We start from the raw sequence: 16,206 nt of genomic DNA, 5'->3' as shown, positions 1-16,206 counted from the left end.
TCATCTAAGGCAATATCATACTACCATACCTGTCAACCACCCTGGAAAAAATGGGACATCTTTTCTCATGTGGGGAAAGCGGACAAAATGGCTGCTGTAATCTTGCGCAATTTCAGGCTGCGCTTTCTTCGGCACAGTGCCCAAAAATGTGCATTTTGGGGTGCCGTGTAAGATTGCTGCCCCGATACAGCACTTTTACGATCTTACACGGTGCCTCAAAGCACGTGTTTTGGGGTGCTGTGCCTGAAAAAAGCATTGGGGGGCACAATCTTGCCCAGATCAGGAGCAAGGCCCTGGAATATGGTGTCCCCGTTTCTGACCACTTCATATTGGAAGGTATGTACTTCTTAAAATAGTTGCTATTTCCCTAAAGAATCCTGGAACTGTAGCTTGTTAAGGGTGCACAAAGTTGTTAGGAGATCCCCATTCCCTTCACAGAGCTACAATTCCCAGTGTTCACTAGGAAGAGAAACTGTCTGTTAAACCACTCTGGGAACTGTAAGTGAGGGGAATACAGCTCTCTGAACAATTCTCAGCCCCCTTAACAAACTACGGTTTCCAGAATTCTTTGGGGAAAACCATGGTTATTTACATTGGGACCACAGTATCTGCGGTGTGCGCAATGGGACCAGACATTCCTGTCAGCTGCTAAAACTGACATTTGTCTCTGGCACTTGGGTATTCTGACACAAGTGAGCAGTCAGGGAGAAGAAAAATGGAAAGGAGCAGATCTTTTTGCCTGATGTTCCCTCCCATCACACTCTCTTTCAGTTTTACCTGTTTTAAATGCCCAAGATGGTGCGAACCTCCCTTACCTGGGCGTGCTGAGCATATTTCTAAAAGAAGAAAGGCTGCCAGAGAAACCAAAACAGCAGGATTTGTCTGTGAACAAACTGTGAAATGCAACAGACCATCTTTCAGTCCCAAATCCATCTAAGCACTGGTCACCCGCAAAGGATTGATAGCAAGGATAATAATAAAAAAAAGTGAACATTTGTTTCAAGAGCTCACAAAATATCCCCAAGGCACCAGTTATTTGGTAGCTGATTCTGTAAACATCCAGAGGCAATCCACTCAACTTTCATGAGGCATTTCCTGTCTGATCAGTGCTCCATTTCTTTTTTAGAGTCTCCTTCTTACCATTGAGACCCATTAGCACTTTCTTCCCTGTGCCAGACACACTTGAGCTGAAGGGTTCAGATGGGTCAAGAATTCAGAGGCTTAGTTTGGGTGGCTGTGGGGGCTGGCGAGGACGGAGGCATTATTCAAGGTTTGGTTCAAAAGGTTCCAATGTTTTGTTTTCATTCTGTGAGCCACATTGGAGGGTTTTGTTCTAGTGGCTACTTTTGAACTTCTGTTTGGACAGATATTCCCAAGGCCAGCAGTAATGTTAAACTGGCCCTCATATCCTCTGTGCAAGCTGCTCCCTGCCCTACATAGAACATCTGCTTGGCATGCAGAAGGTTCCTTGTCCAGTCCCCAGCATCTCCAGGTAGGGCTGGGAGATACCCCTGTCTGAAATCCTGGAGTGCCGAGCTACATGATCTGTCTCAGTGTAAGGTTATTCACACTTCCCTCCCCTCTATGCTTTTGAGGCACAGTTTGCCCTTTAAAGCTCTGTGTCCAAGCAACCTTCTTTTTCTTGTTCTGGAGCTTTAGATCCATGACAACCTGTTCTCCAAAGCTGAATCGGATCAAACAGCAACCCGCAGAACACCTGAATTCACTATAGTTGTGCTTCAGCTTTAAAGAGCAGGTTTTTCACAGGGTAAAGCTCTGGAGCAAAAACATTGAGCTTTAAAGTGCAGACCTTTGCCTGGGAAGAGTGGGGCAAAAGGTAGGTATGTGTCATGGACTGGCTAGATGCATAGGAGAGGTGGGAAGCCCCCAAGGGAACCCCCAGGGGAAGAAGGCTCAGAGCCAGGGGATTGGTGGTGGGATGGCGATGAGTGATCAGAGGACAAAGAGGGAGCAGACTGGGAGGAGGAGGTTTGGAAGCTGATGAAGTAACAGGTTTTAGTGAGCAGGAAGAGGCTGTGGCAGAGAGCAGTCCAGAACCAGAGGCAGAAGCAGAGAAGGGTTCAAGAGGCAGAGTGGAGGCAGGCTGCTGAAGAAGCCAGGGAGTCTCCCTCTCCTGCTGTGACCAGCTCTCCTCCCCTTGGTCTCCCAGAACATGCAGAGGTATGAAAAGGGCAGAGCAAAGGCAGGTAAGATGAAACAGCCTCAGATTGCTTGCGAAGAAACTGCGGGAGGAGGAGACTTAAGGAGTGGGAAGGTGGGGACCTTCAGTCCTCGCAAATGCCTCATTGGGGCAAGATCAGCTGGGAAGAGTTGCTGTGATCACTAGACCTGTGCTGTTTTGGTTTCTTTGAATAAAGTTAACTTCAATGACATCTGCCCCTGACTCCGGCTCCTGACATTATGGATGAGCCCTAACTACATTCCCATGTTCCTATGCCACACTATTGAAAAAACAAAAATATGTGTGCAAAGGTGCCTTGAGAACATAGGAAGCTGCTTTATACTGGGTCAGACCATATGGGTCTGCCTAGGTCAGTACTGTTTTCATTGACTGATAGCAGGTCTCCAGGGTTTCAGATGGGTCCTTCCCAGCCCTGCTTGGAGCTACCATGGATTGACCATGGGACCTTCTGCAGGCAAAGCAGATGTTCTCTGTATGGTGGGGAGCAGCTTGGTGGAGACCACTTTAAACACTACTGCTGGCTGTCTGGTAGTCCTTAGGCGTACTGCTACCACTTAGCTACACTGCATCTCTTCTAACCTAAGCAAAAGCTGCTTTCTTAGGGTCAAAGAGGAGATCAGTGGCAGGACAGCAAATTGGCTCTGTAAGCTTCCCAAGCCTCCATAGAGACCTGGCTTACAACTGATGCCAACTTGCAAGCTTGACTCATGTTCTCTATGCACGTGTTTCCATGCCTGCTTCCAGTTATCAAAGCACCATCGATCTGACTGTACCCATCTATCCTCAGTCACTACTGACTGACTGCGGTGACAAGCTTACACTGCCAACTTACATCACATTGCAGTTACCAAAGTCTGATTCCGACAACATCGGTGGAATCCAGAACACAATTTCTTTGATATGGAAAGATAACTGAATCTGCTGCTCCATCTGACAGGCTGGTAGACATTAATAATTACGTACTATTTAAGGCTGATTGTAAATGAAGAGGTGGAGGTGTCGGACAGATGTGGCACTACTAGATGGATTATGATTAGATTAGCACAGTTCCCTCTGACAGTATGTGAGCAGCACTTTAATAATTCATTGTGAAAGCTCAGCTCTCCCTCACACTTGCTGAGAGTGCACACAAACACAAGTTGCTTCCTCGCGCCACAGCCAAGTTGCAGATCTGTATTTCCTGATCTCCAGTTTTAAATTAAAAGTATATGCCAATGACATATTTATAAAGTATCAAACCCATCCATTCCATGCTAATGGGAAATGGATGGAACTTGACACAATCAGCTTGCAAAGAGATACTAGCCTAATCACCTGCACCTTATAAGACTAATCTCTAAGTGGCCAGACAAGAAGAAAAAACCCCTGTAAACTGGAAGAGTTTGTATTTTTATCTGTCAGGCTGCCTCTGTCACAAAGGATTAATATAGGGTATGTATTGTGTCTTACTGCATGTTGATTTTATTTAAGCTGCTCGGGGAGGATATCCCGAAAAATGTGAAATCCTTAATACTGGTTTTGTTAACAGCGGCAAAAATGTGCATGTGTGTTCAGGGAGAAAAATTCACAGATTTCATCTATATGGGGATGGAGTTGGCAGAAACAGACAAATTGACAGATGTAGTTTACAGAAGAAACAAGTTTGCAGATTGTTAAGTTTGCAGAAAGGTGGACCTGCTTTGCTAATTACTGGGATGCAAATTATGAAAACGTAAGGCTTGAAATGAATTTATTTCTATAAATAATGAAACAACTTTATTATTTATATGCCACCCATCTGACTGGGTTGCCCCAGCCACTCAGGGCGGCTCGCAACAAAATATTAAAAACAATAAAACCTCAAACATTAAAAACCTCTGCCTTCAGATGTCTTCTAAAAGCCATATAGTTGTTTATGTGTTTGACATCTGATGAGAGGGCATTCCATAGGGCGGACACGACTACCAAGAAGCCCCTCTGCCTGGTCTTCTGTAAATTCACTTCTTGCAGTTTTGTATACTCTTAATGATGTTACAGGGGACTGACGTGTGGGACTTTAGTAAAAACTGTAACTCCTACTACAACAACACACTGCTGCCCTTGATTTCATTTTAATGCTTCTCTCCATGGACTCTGCCGTGGAACATTTGTTCCTGCTTTCAGGGCTGTCTTTAGCATATGCACCACCAGGGTGCAAAGATCCACCCAGCACCCCCAAATTTAGATTATATGTCCCCAAATTAACTTTTCTTGAGCTTTTTTGAGGAGGGAGGAAACCAAAGTTGTTGACCTTTTTCGGGGGGGGGCAAACTCAATGTTGAGCTTTTGGGGGGCGGGGAATCGCTCACCTGTAACAATGATGCAGCAGAATAATTTGCTTTTGTTTCCTGACCCGTCAGGAATATTTGATGCTACGAAGTAACAGAGCGATGGAGGAGGGGGGCGGGGACTTTCGTTCCATTGCTTTTCACTGCCGCCGATCTACAGGGACCGGTATACAGTAGGTATACATTTAGCGCCCCCCAGAATTCGGCACCCAGGTGCCCCGCACCCCTTGCACCCCCGGGTAAAGACGGCCCTGCCTGCTTTCATTACAAAAACCAGCGAAAATGCACACACTTTTCTTTAAAATTCTGCGGGCAATATCCACTTATTTAATTCTGAAACTTTCTGAAACCTGAACTGGACACAGCCATGCTTCTAAATTCACATTTCTTTGAATTTTGCAGTGTAGTTCTTCAGCCAGGTATTGTGCATAAAATGTACACACTAGTGTATAGGGTACACATGAATGCAGATATTAGTGAAAATAACATGCATATTTTAAAAGAAAGTCGCACAAAGTTGCTGATGAATTGTCATGAGACTCCCCCCTCTTTGGCAGACTGATGTGGAAATGCAGTGATCTGAACCTAGGGCTGCAAAAATAAGAAAACATATTGGCAGATTTGCCCATTCCTAGGGAACTTTCATTGCATCAGCTGCTATGATGTTGTATCTCACCCTCTTCTCTGTTACCATTCCCCCTTTAGACACTTTACTCTTCCACCTCACTCAACTGACCCAATGCATCCACCTTCCCATGTACACTCTCCCCTCAGTCTTTCTCTAATCAGTCTTGGCTAACTCAGGTTGGTTGATTAAAGAATTATGTAATGTTAATTGTTTGAAATATGCTTCCTACAAATTTAGCACAATGACGTAGAGCATACTTTCTTTTGTTCTGCCAGCGAAAGACACTCAGCACCTTGATCTAGCACCCACCCAGGGCTTCCGAGTTCAGAGTTATAAATAGATGACAACAGAACACTGAACTGACATTTTCAGTGAGCAAACTACACTGACACCAAGAGATCTTTCCTGAGTGGCTATTATTTTCTATTGTGCCTCACTTTTCAACCCGGATTTTGAACTCCCGTTTCACTTCCAAATCTCTCCACAATTGGGAGGTCTTTCTTTTAACCCTTCACATCTGTATTAGATTTATCTATCTTGAATAATTGTGTTATCTGAAAATGTTGCCACATCAATGTTCAATAACCTTCCACAGGTAATTAATATGCTAACCACAAGCCCTTGCACAGATCCCTGGGTATCCTATTGTTTATCTCTTTCCATCGTGACTACTGACACCTTGAGCCACACCTCGGTCTTCTACATGTTGAACCTGTTGCAAGGTGACTCCATGGAAAGGTATTCAGCTTTTATCGCTCTGTTCCTTATGACCCTTTAGTAATAGTCCTTGTCAAAAACATTATTGAAAATATACTGGGTCGGCTAGGACAGCATTTTCCTCATCCTTTAGTACAACTAAGATGAATGCAACCTAAGGTTCCCCGTGGCTTTTTTGCCTGCTTAAATGACAACTTATGTATTTGTTTTATTTCTAAAACTTACACCTTTCCGCAATCCAATACACACAGTGGTTTACAAAACTAAAAACTAAAATTGACAAGGGAAGTATAAAAGCACTAAAAACAATACAACTCGAAAGAATAAGCACTGCGTTATTTTGCTACTACTTGGGCTTCACTTCAAATTCATCTCCTGCCGCCCCTTTCTTTGTGTTAAGTCATTCCATATCTTGATTGATCTGCCAGGCTTCAGGTGCTGGCAGAGATCCATCTCCCATACGGGCAAAGTTTCCAGTTTTCCAGATACGGCACTTTGCAGTGTTGCGGGGCCATGCTAAAAGTGGGCGAGCACCAACCCAGAAGTAGCTGCTGTTTCGTGGTAAGCAAAGAGATCTGTGCACATATGTGAAGCTTGTAAATCACATAGAGATGAAAGGGAGCCTGAACGCAAGCTATGATCATACGGTCTAATATATTTAAAATACGTGTGCGCCAAACATTTTATACAATATGTCACAATCAAAACCATATTACTTTGCCATATGTGCAGCTTTCTCTTGACTTGTTTCTGATACAGACGTGACTTCTGAGTAAGACCCCCTGCTCCTTGCCTCAGATTAAGGGGATAAAATAACATGTCTGCTAATGTGCGTAAAACTAAAAGCCACATAGGAATTGCCATATCAGTAGCAGCCAGCCGTAGATACCACCAAGAGCCCTGCCACCCTTGGCTTGCCAAGCAAATGACCAATAATACAAGCTATCTTTGGAGGCTGCATAGTGATCTCAAGCAAGTCAGCATCCACACATGGCATCCTTGGGCAACTTGCCCTTTGCCCTGCTTTGAAAAGGTGTATGAGTCTAAGAGCCGCCATTTTGATTGCCGATGATGCCCTGGAGTAGCACTGCATCAGAGATTCCCCAACCCTGAAACAAAAGCCTTCAAATATAGGACTGCACTGTGACAACTCTTCAAAGAGGAGACTATCCTCTGTAAATTAGATCACGTGGTCGCTTCAGAAGGGTGTCATAGATATTGGAAGAAAACAGATCGTGATACCAAAAGTCTCTAGTGCTTAATGCCTCATTTCATTGAGTAAAAATGAACTTTGTAAACTCAGCTGATTGTTTCCGCTTCAGCTAGTTGTTGCCTCTTAGCTCAGTGGTTTTTTCCATTGGTACTGGAGATAATTGTTCATCTACATTTCACCTGCTTTATTCCTACACATGAAGGAGCAATGAAGGAACTTAGTGAAGCTACTATTGTTAGTGTTGCTTGCTAACATAACAAGATTAATTTATACTGAAAATGTTTTTGGAGCGATCCATTTCAGAGCACTTGCATGGGAGACCACAGGCAGGAAACTCAATCCTGAGCTAAAGTATTTTGTTTTGAAGCCTGGTGCAAACTCATTGTTTCCACACATTTGTCTAAACCTCTTTTAAAGCTGTCTAAGTTGGTGACCAACCCGGACTTCCGGGTTAGCGCGACCGGCTAATGGCGGATTCCCTCCGAGCTCCGGAGGGAATTGGCTGCGCAGGAGCTGAGTCTGGCCGCTGCGGCGACGCGGAGACCCTCAGAAATCACAGGCGCTGAAGCCTGTGAACCTGGTGACTCGGTGGGCACCATTTGCGCTCCCCCCCGACCTGCGAAGGAGCCTTTTTAAAGGCTTCGGAACGGGGGACGGGGTGAGCGGCGCGGTGCTGAGAGTCGACTGCTCCTCCTGCGGAGTGAAGCCGCATGCCATGGTCGGAGAGCGCTGACTTCTTCTTGTGAACAATTGGACTCTAAAAGTAACAACCCGTGAGTAGTACGAAAATTGGACTTGAAAAGGAATTTTTTTTTGTTAAATTTGGCACGATCGGGGAAGGTGCAAACAGGAAGTCCGCCTCCCCGTCTTGTAAATATTTTAAAGCAAGGACTAATTAACTAAGGTCGAGAGAATTTCTTTTTCTTCATTGGGTAAAAGATATTAATTTCACGATTTGGCAGTATAAGCATAAATAACATCGGAGGATAAGAGCTAATTTTGAGAGCTGAAGTGCCACCCCCCCCCCGGACCCGGGAGTGATCTGCGAGAGAGCCTGTTGAGGAGATATAGAAGAGTTTGACAGCTGTCAAAATTAGCTGTCAAGAAGGAAAAAGAGAACTTTGTTTCTGCTGTCTCTGCTGGAAATATTTGTTGCAATTTGGTCATATTTTGTTGAAAATAAGGAAGAACTGATACAAACTAACTTGACTTTTGGATTTGAACTGGAAAGAACACTAAGTAACCAAAATCCCTCTAGAGGGGGATTTGGGACATTACAAGAATGGCTGGAGGAGGGAAAATTCAAGCTGGGCTGGACAGAGCTTTTGTTCTCTTGGGAAAGTTACAAGGCCAAGTGGATGTTTTGGCTACAAATGTTGCAACTCTGAACTTAACAGTAAATAATATCATTGAATTTGATAAGGATTTGACTCAGGAAGCCCATGCAGCTGGACAAAAAGAGACATTTGAGAGTTTTGAGAGTATGGAGAAGAAGACATATGTTGATTCTGAAGAAAAGGAAGGAGGAGCTGTAATTTTGCAGATGACAAAGGAGAGCCAGAGGCCTGACATGATGGTTACAAAGGAAAATAAGAAATCGAGCCAGAGGCCTGACATGACGGCTACAAAGGAAAATAAATACTGGATGATGAAAATCTGGTTTGAATTGGAGATTGAAGAATGGAGAGATCTGCTTATGTGGAGATCTGAAGACCTATGGATTACAAATTTGATCAAGGTGGAAGTTGGAGCTTTCGGGACAATTGAACTTAAAAGGAGTAAGAAACAAGTTTTGGGCTCCTTTTTCAAGTATGGAGGTCTGGCTGGAAGAAACATGGACTTTATGGGGACAGAGCTTCTCCGAGATCTGGTGTTTAATACTAAAGACTATCAAAAAAAACCGGCAGAGAGGAACTGAGAGAGAATTAAGAGCCTCGGATGTGAGGTCTCCAGGCTGATAGTAGATTAAGACTGATGGACATTTGTTGGGGATCGAAACCGGGAAAGGGGGTGGCGGGGTTTGAGAATCCAAAGGGTGTATAACTATAATCTGTTTTTCTTTTATTTTGTTTTGCTATTAGTAAGAAAATTGGGGAATTCGTGGAAGGGAATTTGGGTCGGCTTTAGAAAAAGGTTTTAAGAATGAGTACTGATGTATAAATAAGGATGTTTATAAGTTAAAATGGGTTTTTTATTCAAAATGAACTAAATATAAAAAGGTCAAAAATTGGGGATAAGAACTTGCTGAACTAACAATTTGAATTGGAATATAAGAAGGGGAGGTGTGGGGAAGTCAGGGAAATATGTCATTGAAAATATGGATTGTAAACTTTATGTGTTTTTTTAATTTTTTCTTTTTTCCTTTTTTTGATTTTTTTTTTTACCAAGATGGAAAAATTTTAATAAACATTTATTAAAAAAAAAATAAGTTGGTGACCAACCCTATATATCTCATGGTTAATGAATTGCACAGTCTATGTATCTGCATATGAAAAAGTACATCCCCTTGTTTGTCTTGAATCTCCTATAATTCAGCTCCACTGAATGGTCCTGGGTTCCAGTGTTACAAGAGAGCAAGAAAAGCCTCTTTTTCTCCACACCTTGCATAATTTTATAAACCTTTCTTCTATGTCCTCTTTACTCTCCCGCTTTCCCTCCTTCAAAACCATGGGCCATTCACTATATTTCTGCCTAACCTACCTCACACGGCTGTTGTGATAATAAAATAGCTGTCAAGAAGAACCATGAACATCAACCTGAGCATGTTGGGAGAAGTTTGGAATACTACTGTAATTTTTTTTTATATATGTGTCTGGCTGCCTTAATCTTAATACCACTGTGGTGATACAAACTCTATACTGCTATTCCTTAATATCTTTTGAACCTGAGGGTGTATACAGATGTTAACATTAAAACAGAAGTCATGGCGGATTTTTCTACCCTGGGGTCAGGCCAGTTTCCTACAGCTTTCATAATGTAAATGACAGATGTACACATCAGCAAATCAAACGCTGGATCATTTATCAGTTTTATCTCTCCCACTATGCTTCAGGCAGGCGCTGACTTTTTAAAACAAAAAACAAAAAAACACCACACATACAATATGTGTTCATTAATTTAAATGTTAATTTTTTTAATTTTACATACTTTTTTGAGGGGAATGGAGGAAGACTATCAGATTTTAAAGAGTTGTAAAATTTAGCTGAGATGAGGTGTGTTAGTGTGTTAGTGACATCACAGGTGCAAGCCAACCAGGGCTGTGCCTTGCCGGCTTTTGGTGCAAAGTCTCAAAAGTGGTTTTTCCCAAGTTCAGCCCTGGAGGGGATAAAATGAATAGTTTGAACAGAATACCATGAGTGGGCTCAAATACTGTCTTGCTTGTATATATCCCAAGTGATGAAACATCATTGTCTATTATGAACTGTTTAAATCTTTCTTCAATCTGACTAATATTTTCTCTTAAATTAAATTTAGGGATATGGGTGCAATGAGTTCCACATATGAAATGCACATTTAAAAAAGAAAAGGTAGCATAACATGATCAGCAAACAACAGACCCTGTGGTATCACAACCCCACAGCAGGACTCCAGCCAACATAGTCAGAAGCCCCATACCAAGCCAATAGCATTTGCACCCCGACTCTGCATTTCACACAAATGCATGTTGCAAGATTAAACATTGATCTCTCAGCAGCACATTTTCATTTGAACTAAGCTCAAGTCTATATTCAGTCTTTTCTCTTCAGTCATGAGGTCTAGAATCCCTGCTGTATGCATTGTGTTCTCTATGCAGCCCTAACAGAACCTTTGTAGCCTGTAAAACACAGCAGTGTGATACATCCTGGCTCCTCCTCCTCTTCCTCTACATCCCATCTCCTCTCTGGCGGCTCCATTCATGCCACTCTCGTGTGTGATTCAATGAGTTTTCTGCCATGTGCTGGTCGCTAGCCTGGCAGAGAGCCTCCCAGCTGCTGGGAGCAGCAGGCTTTGCCACTTATTAGCCCTGTTCACAGAAATGGGAATTTGCATGATGAAAATAACCTGGGACGGATTTTGATTTTACTGCTGTTGGCAGAGGGCTCGGGGAAAAAACGGTGCATAGTCAATTACTGGAATTTTTTTAACACAAATAATATTTTATGTGATCAGCAGGTTGGCTCAGGGCCTGGGCATCGCGCTCCAACAGCACTTATGAAAGGAACAAGCCATTGATTGTGCTGCTGCACACAGGAGCCTGTGGGCAGGTGCAGCTTTTGTTGACCTTAGAACACAGCTCCCTTGGCTCACAGCTTAACCCATACAGAGAAAAACCTCAGACGTGGCTTTCTGCGCACTCTGCCAGTTTGGTCCCTTTCCCCCACCGTCTCAGGGAAACGGCACCCTCCCCTCTCTACAGGCTACTGAGCTGCATATTCATAGCTCACCTTCTACAGGAGTCAAACAGCTTTGGCAGCGAACAGGTTAGCAAATTGGAGCAAGGACCTATTAACAAGTCTCCACTGTCTGTTATCATGTGACTGCGTTCCCAGAAATACCGAATCTGGAAAGCAGGTTTCCTGGAAGGCCATTCTGGAGGTAAAGAACCATAAACTCAGCAGAGCCAGCTTGCCTAGAGGCGTGGTGCTGGGTACAAGAGTGTCTTAATCCCAGCTCCTTGCGCCAAGAGGAGCTCCCATGGCTGTGGGTGTGGTGCAAGAGCCAAGAAAGCAGTCTGGTGACCTCACTCCTTTCCCTCAAGGACCACACCAGGAAAAATACCACCAACCCTCAGCCCCACTCAGCCTTCCTTTCCCCCTTAAAAGAAAAAGAAATCTTTTCAATGGGCGATGGAGACCGCATTCCACGCTTGCTTTTTAGAGGTCACTTGGGGAGGTCTGCTGACAACAGGTCTGGCCAACTTTATGGTTAGGAATAACTCTCATAATGGGAGACAGGCAAATCAAGCAGGGAATCGCAGGCATTGATTATGGTGCTATGTGACCCAACATTTTCCAGTGTGCAAATACATATTTATATATCATATATTTCATTGTTATATTTTATCCTATTCCCCCCCACTCTGAGGAACTTCACGCCACATCTCTACATCTGTTCCCAGATCCTCTGCCCTTCAGGAATTGGTAGAGGTGCCAACTTTGGTCTCTAAAAACTCTCACCCCTTGAGATAAGTACCTCTGGGCAAGTTCAGGACACCTTGGAGCCATGAATCTGGTTGCCTTCAGAAGAAATGCCACTTTTTGGCTGGCGATCCTTGAATTAGAATGTTCACATTTCTCTGCTCCACTTATCTATTTTGCTGGTCTCAGCATTTAAGCAACCCAATTCTGTACAGTCTTGCCCTGTGGCAAATCATGGGTTAATCACACACCAGGCATTCGCCCCAGATGTTGCTCTCTACAGACACTTTGTAAAGTGACCACCTCTGACTTCAAATGGATTGTTAAAAGTCTCCATAATAATAATCGCTTTTCTTTTTAAAGAAAAAAGAAAAAAGAAAAAATCCAGCCGCTTGGTACAGAAAGCAGTTAAAATAAAAGCACTATTGTTGCTCTGGGACCCAAGGGAAATAACATTCCTTCCCTATTTAAGAAATTTTTAACACCTGGATAGAATTTTGCTTATTTCAGTTGCATGTATCAAAGTTGTTTCCCTCCTTTCTTGAAGTGCGGAGTCTGGCTTAAGCCTACGGGAGCCTGTGACCAAGCCTACACGTGTCTCAATTCACAAGTTGCACAAACATGTATGAACCCACCCATATAACTGCAGAGATCGTTGATCCAGAATTTGCTGCATGTCACAGAGGTTGTTTCACTGTATCAGTACTAGAGATGGGCAAATATGTCAGTTTTCATTCCTCATTTTCCCAATCTTAAATTTGGTTCACAACATTTCCACATCAGTTTGTGATTATTGTTTTTAAGTCCTCAAAAGTTAATCGGTACCTTAGCACCAATTTCTCCTAATACACAGATATTTATATGTGCTTTTGCCTAACCTACCATTTTTTTTGCAAGCAAATTTTCCTATTATAATGCATTTTTGTATGATATATGCATGCTTTACAGTGGGAGCCCTCTACCATCATTCCCAGCTATTACTGACATATGGGATGATGTGCAGATTATATTAGTTATTTGTGCAGCTAGAAAGAAATCATGTGAAACAACTGGTATAGATATACCTACCCCTGCTTTACACCAACATACGCATTTCTGTGCAGATTACTTGGCTGGAGAACTGAACTACAAAATTTGGTGAGGGGCGGATTTTGAAGTTCTTATTTAAATGCAAACTGAATCTAATTTCTCCTTCATCCCGAAACAGTACACAGTTACTTGGGGGAACCAGGGAATGCAACTGAGTCACAATGTGGCTTTAAACGGAATAATAATTATTTACTTGCAGTGCTGAAATGGCAACTGGTGAGTAAAATGGTTTTGCAGCTAACATTGGAATTTAGCAGAGAACTCCTCTCTGCCCTAACCCAAGTCCTTACATATGGCTTACATTTGACTAAGTTTGCATATAGTTACTACACAATTCAATAGCTTATACAGTCCAGAGCTTGAAACCTTCCTGTGCCATAAATTCCAAAAAGTGCTTAAAAGTGGAGGACTCTTTCCCTCTCTTTCTCAGCTCTTTCGCTGATTCTACACTGTGAGGAAATGTTAACTTACCATACGGGATGTTTGGTTCATATTTACAAACCAAAACCCTGTGGGGGGAGATGTGCAGGGAGAGTAATGAGGAATGCTTCACCTGTGGCTGTCCTGCACTGAACAGGGGAATTAGCTGTCCTTCAAGGTCTCTTCCAACCCTGTCGGTCAGGGTCATTGGTATTTATTGCCAGCTGTGAACTTGTAACAAGGCATGGTAGCTTCAATTGCATAGACTCTATATGCTTATTCTAGTGAAGAGAAAAAACTGGGCCACTTGGCCACTGAAAGCCACGCAACTTCAAGGTAGTGGTGATGCTGGAACTAACAAAGGATAGGGTTGGGTACCATACCATATCATATCAATATTGCCTAAATAATATGTCTATTAAGGGTATTTGGAGCTTGATGAACATGGACAACCCATAATGCAATGTTAAGCCTTTTGGGGGTTAATTTAATTTGATTACATTTTGAGAAGGCTATGCGTAGAACTGTCTCAAAAGGCAAATTTGGAACTGATAATGAAAAACTCAATGGGAAAAGAAAGGGACATCCTCCTTAATAAGAAATCACATACCCTAGAAGAGCATGAATTAACATACAACGTAGCATGCCTTTTGTGGCTGAAACAAGGTCAGAAATAAGGGTTGCCGACCTTTTTTCCCCTTACCAGGCTCCTGTGCTGAGGTTCCTTCCAAGGCTTCTGCATTGGCAATGGGGTTGCCAACTTTTACTGGCTCCCACTGCTTCTTTGTGTGTAACATCTGGCTCATTGGGTGCTATTAGCTGGGTGTCATATTGGTTCCCAAGTCCTACAGTCACCCTTTGTTCATGTTGTATGATTGTTACGGGGGCAGAAGAAGACCCAGCTGGGTGAGTGTTTCAGGTAAATGGCCATGCCTAGCATTTGAAGGCAGCAACAAAAAAAGAGAAAAGTCAACACAAAAAACACACATAGCCACAGAGTTGGCCCCTAAATCTGTCGAAAATGCCATGTTCGGTTCAGTTCAGTTCACAGTGTGTAATGTCTGGTAGTTGTCTGTTGAATTTCATTTTGTTAATATGGGCAAGCCCCCATTTATGACATTTCCAGGTCACTTCCAGGTTCGGCGCTGTGAATACATTTAAAGCCAGATATATCAAATTGGCGGGACACGGGTGGCTCTGTGGGTTAAACCACAGAGCCTAGGACTTGCCGATCAGAAGGTCGGCGGTTCGAATCTCCACGACGGGGTGAGCTCCCATTGCTTGGTCTCTGCTCCTGCCAACCTAGCAGTTCAAAAGCACGTCAAAGTGCAAGTAGATAAATAGGTACCGCTCCGGCGGGAAGGTAAACAGCGTTTCCGTGCGCTGCTCTGGTTTGCCAGAAGTGGCTTACGTCATGCTGGCCACGTGACCCAGAAGCTGTATGCCGGCTCCCTCGGCCAATAAAGTGAGATGAGCGCCGCAACCCCAGAGTCGGGCACAACTGGACCTAATGGTCAGGGGTCCCTTTACCTTTACCTATATCAAATTGGCACTTTCTAAAGCAATGCAAGAACCGATACAGCCACCCTTCAAAAATTGCACATATTTTAAATTTGCAATGCAGTTCAACAAATATTTTCAAAAATGCATATCTTAGGGGGAAATATATGTATTAGTAAAAATATCATACTAAGAGACATTGCTTGCAAAATGCATGCATTAGTCCAAACTGCACACAAAATGTGTATTAGGAGAAATTTGCACTAAAATGCTGAATAATTTTCATGATGGGGTGTGTGTGTGTGTGTGTGTGTGTGTGTGTATGAGAAATTGCTGTAGAAATGTGGAGGACTGATTTTAAGATTGGAAAAATGAGGAACTGAGAGAATTGAAAATGACAAATCCTTTCATCCCTACTGAAAGTAGAAGTCATCAGGTGGCGCCATCTTCTATTCTGTTTTTTTCTTTTTTTGGTCTTGGGGAGCTGTTAAATAAAGTCCTGAACAGCTTCTTCTGGACTGGCACTCTACGCTCCCTAGTTTTTGGAAGCTGCTGTTTACATCTGGCTCTTCTGAGCTCTTTAAGGGGAGATTTTTTTCTTAGAGCATCAGACAGGGTGGAGAATGTTCTGGTGGCCTCCACCCAGTAAATCTCAATTGTTTGTTTTTGGCTCTTGCAGGTGAAAGCTGTTTGAAGTCAAATGCAAGTTCTTGCTGCTAAGGGAAGTATTGTCATGATTGTGCAAGATACTTTCCCTCGTGAGTCAGCGCTGACTCCATTGCCTCAGAGAACAGTCTGGTTGATTTAGTAAGAGATGGGTCTCCTTCCAGGAAAATCACATTTTGATCCTAATGTTTCATGGGGTTTTATAGAGCGATGTGCAAGACAAAGTTCAAGCGATTCAGTGGTGGCTTCCCCCACCCCATATTGCTTATAAAAGGCATATACTCTGGATATATCTACACCAGTTGTTTCGCACGATTTCTACCTAGCTGCACAAATAACTAGTATAA

General features: G+C 43.1%; 1 long non-coding RNA gene across 1 annotated transcript in view; it reads right to left on the bottom strand.

Annotated features, from left to right (window-relative positions):
• Positions 1–15,735, bottom strand: part of LOC310765136 — a 31,353-nt gene extending 15,618 nt beyond the window's left edge. Inside the window, exons 1-2 of the long non-coding RNA XR_014549457.1 lie at positions 15,611–15,735; positions 14,397–14,626 (exon numbers count right to left, since the gene is read on the bottom strand). This is a non-coding gene — a long non-coding RNA (uncharacterized lncRNA). The remainder of the gene's footprint in view (positions 1–14,396; positions 14,627–15,610) is intronic.
• Positions 15,736–16,206: the final 471 nt, after the last annotated feature.

This window comes from Podarcis filfolensis, assembly GCF_964270895.1.
Source record: "Podarcis filfolensis genome assembly, chromosome: 6".
Classification (NCBI taxonomy): Eukaryota; Metazoa; Chordata; class Lepidosauria; order Squamata; family Lacertidae; genus Podarcis; species Podarcis filfolensis.
This window is presented reverse-complemented; position numbering and strand designations above follow the sequence as displayed.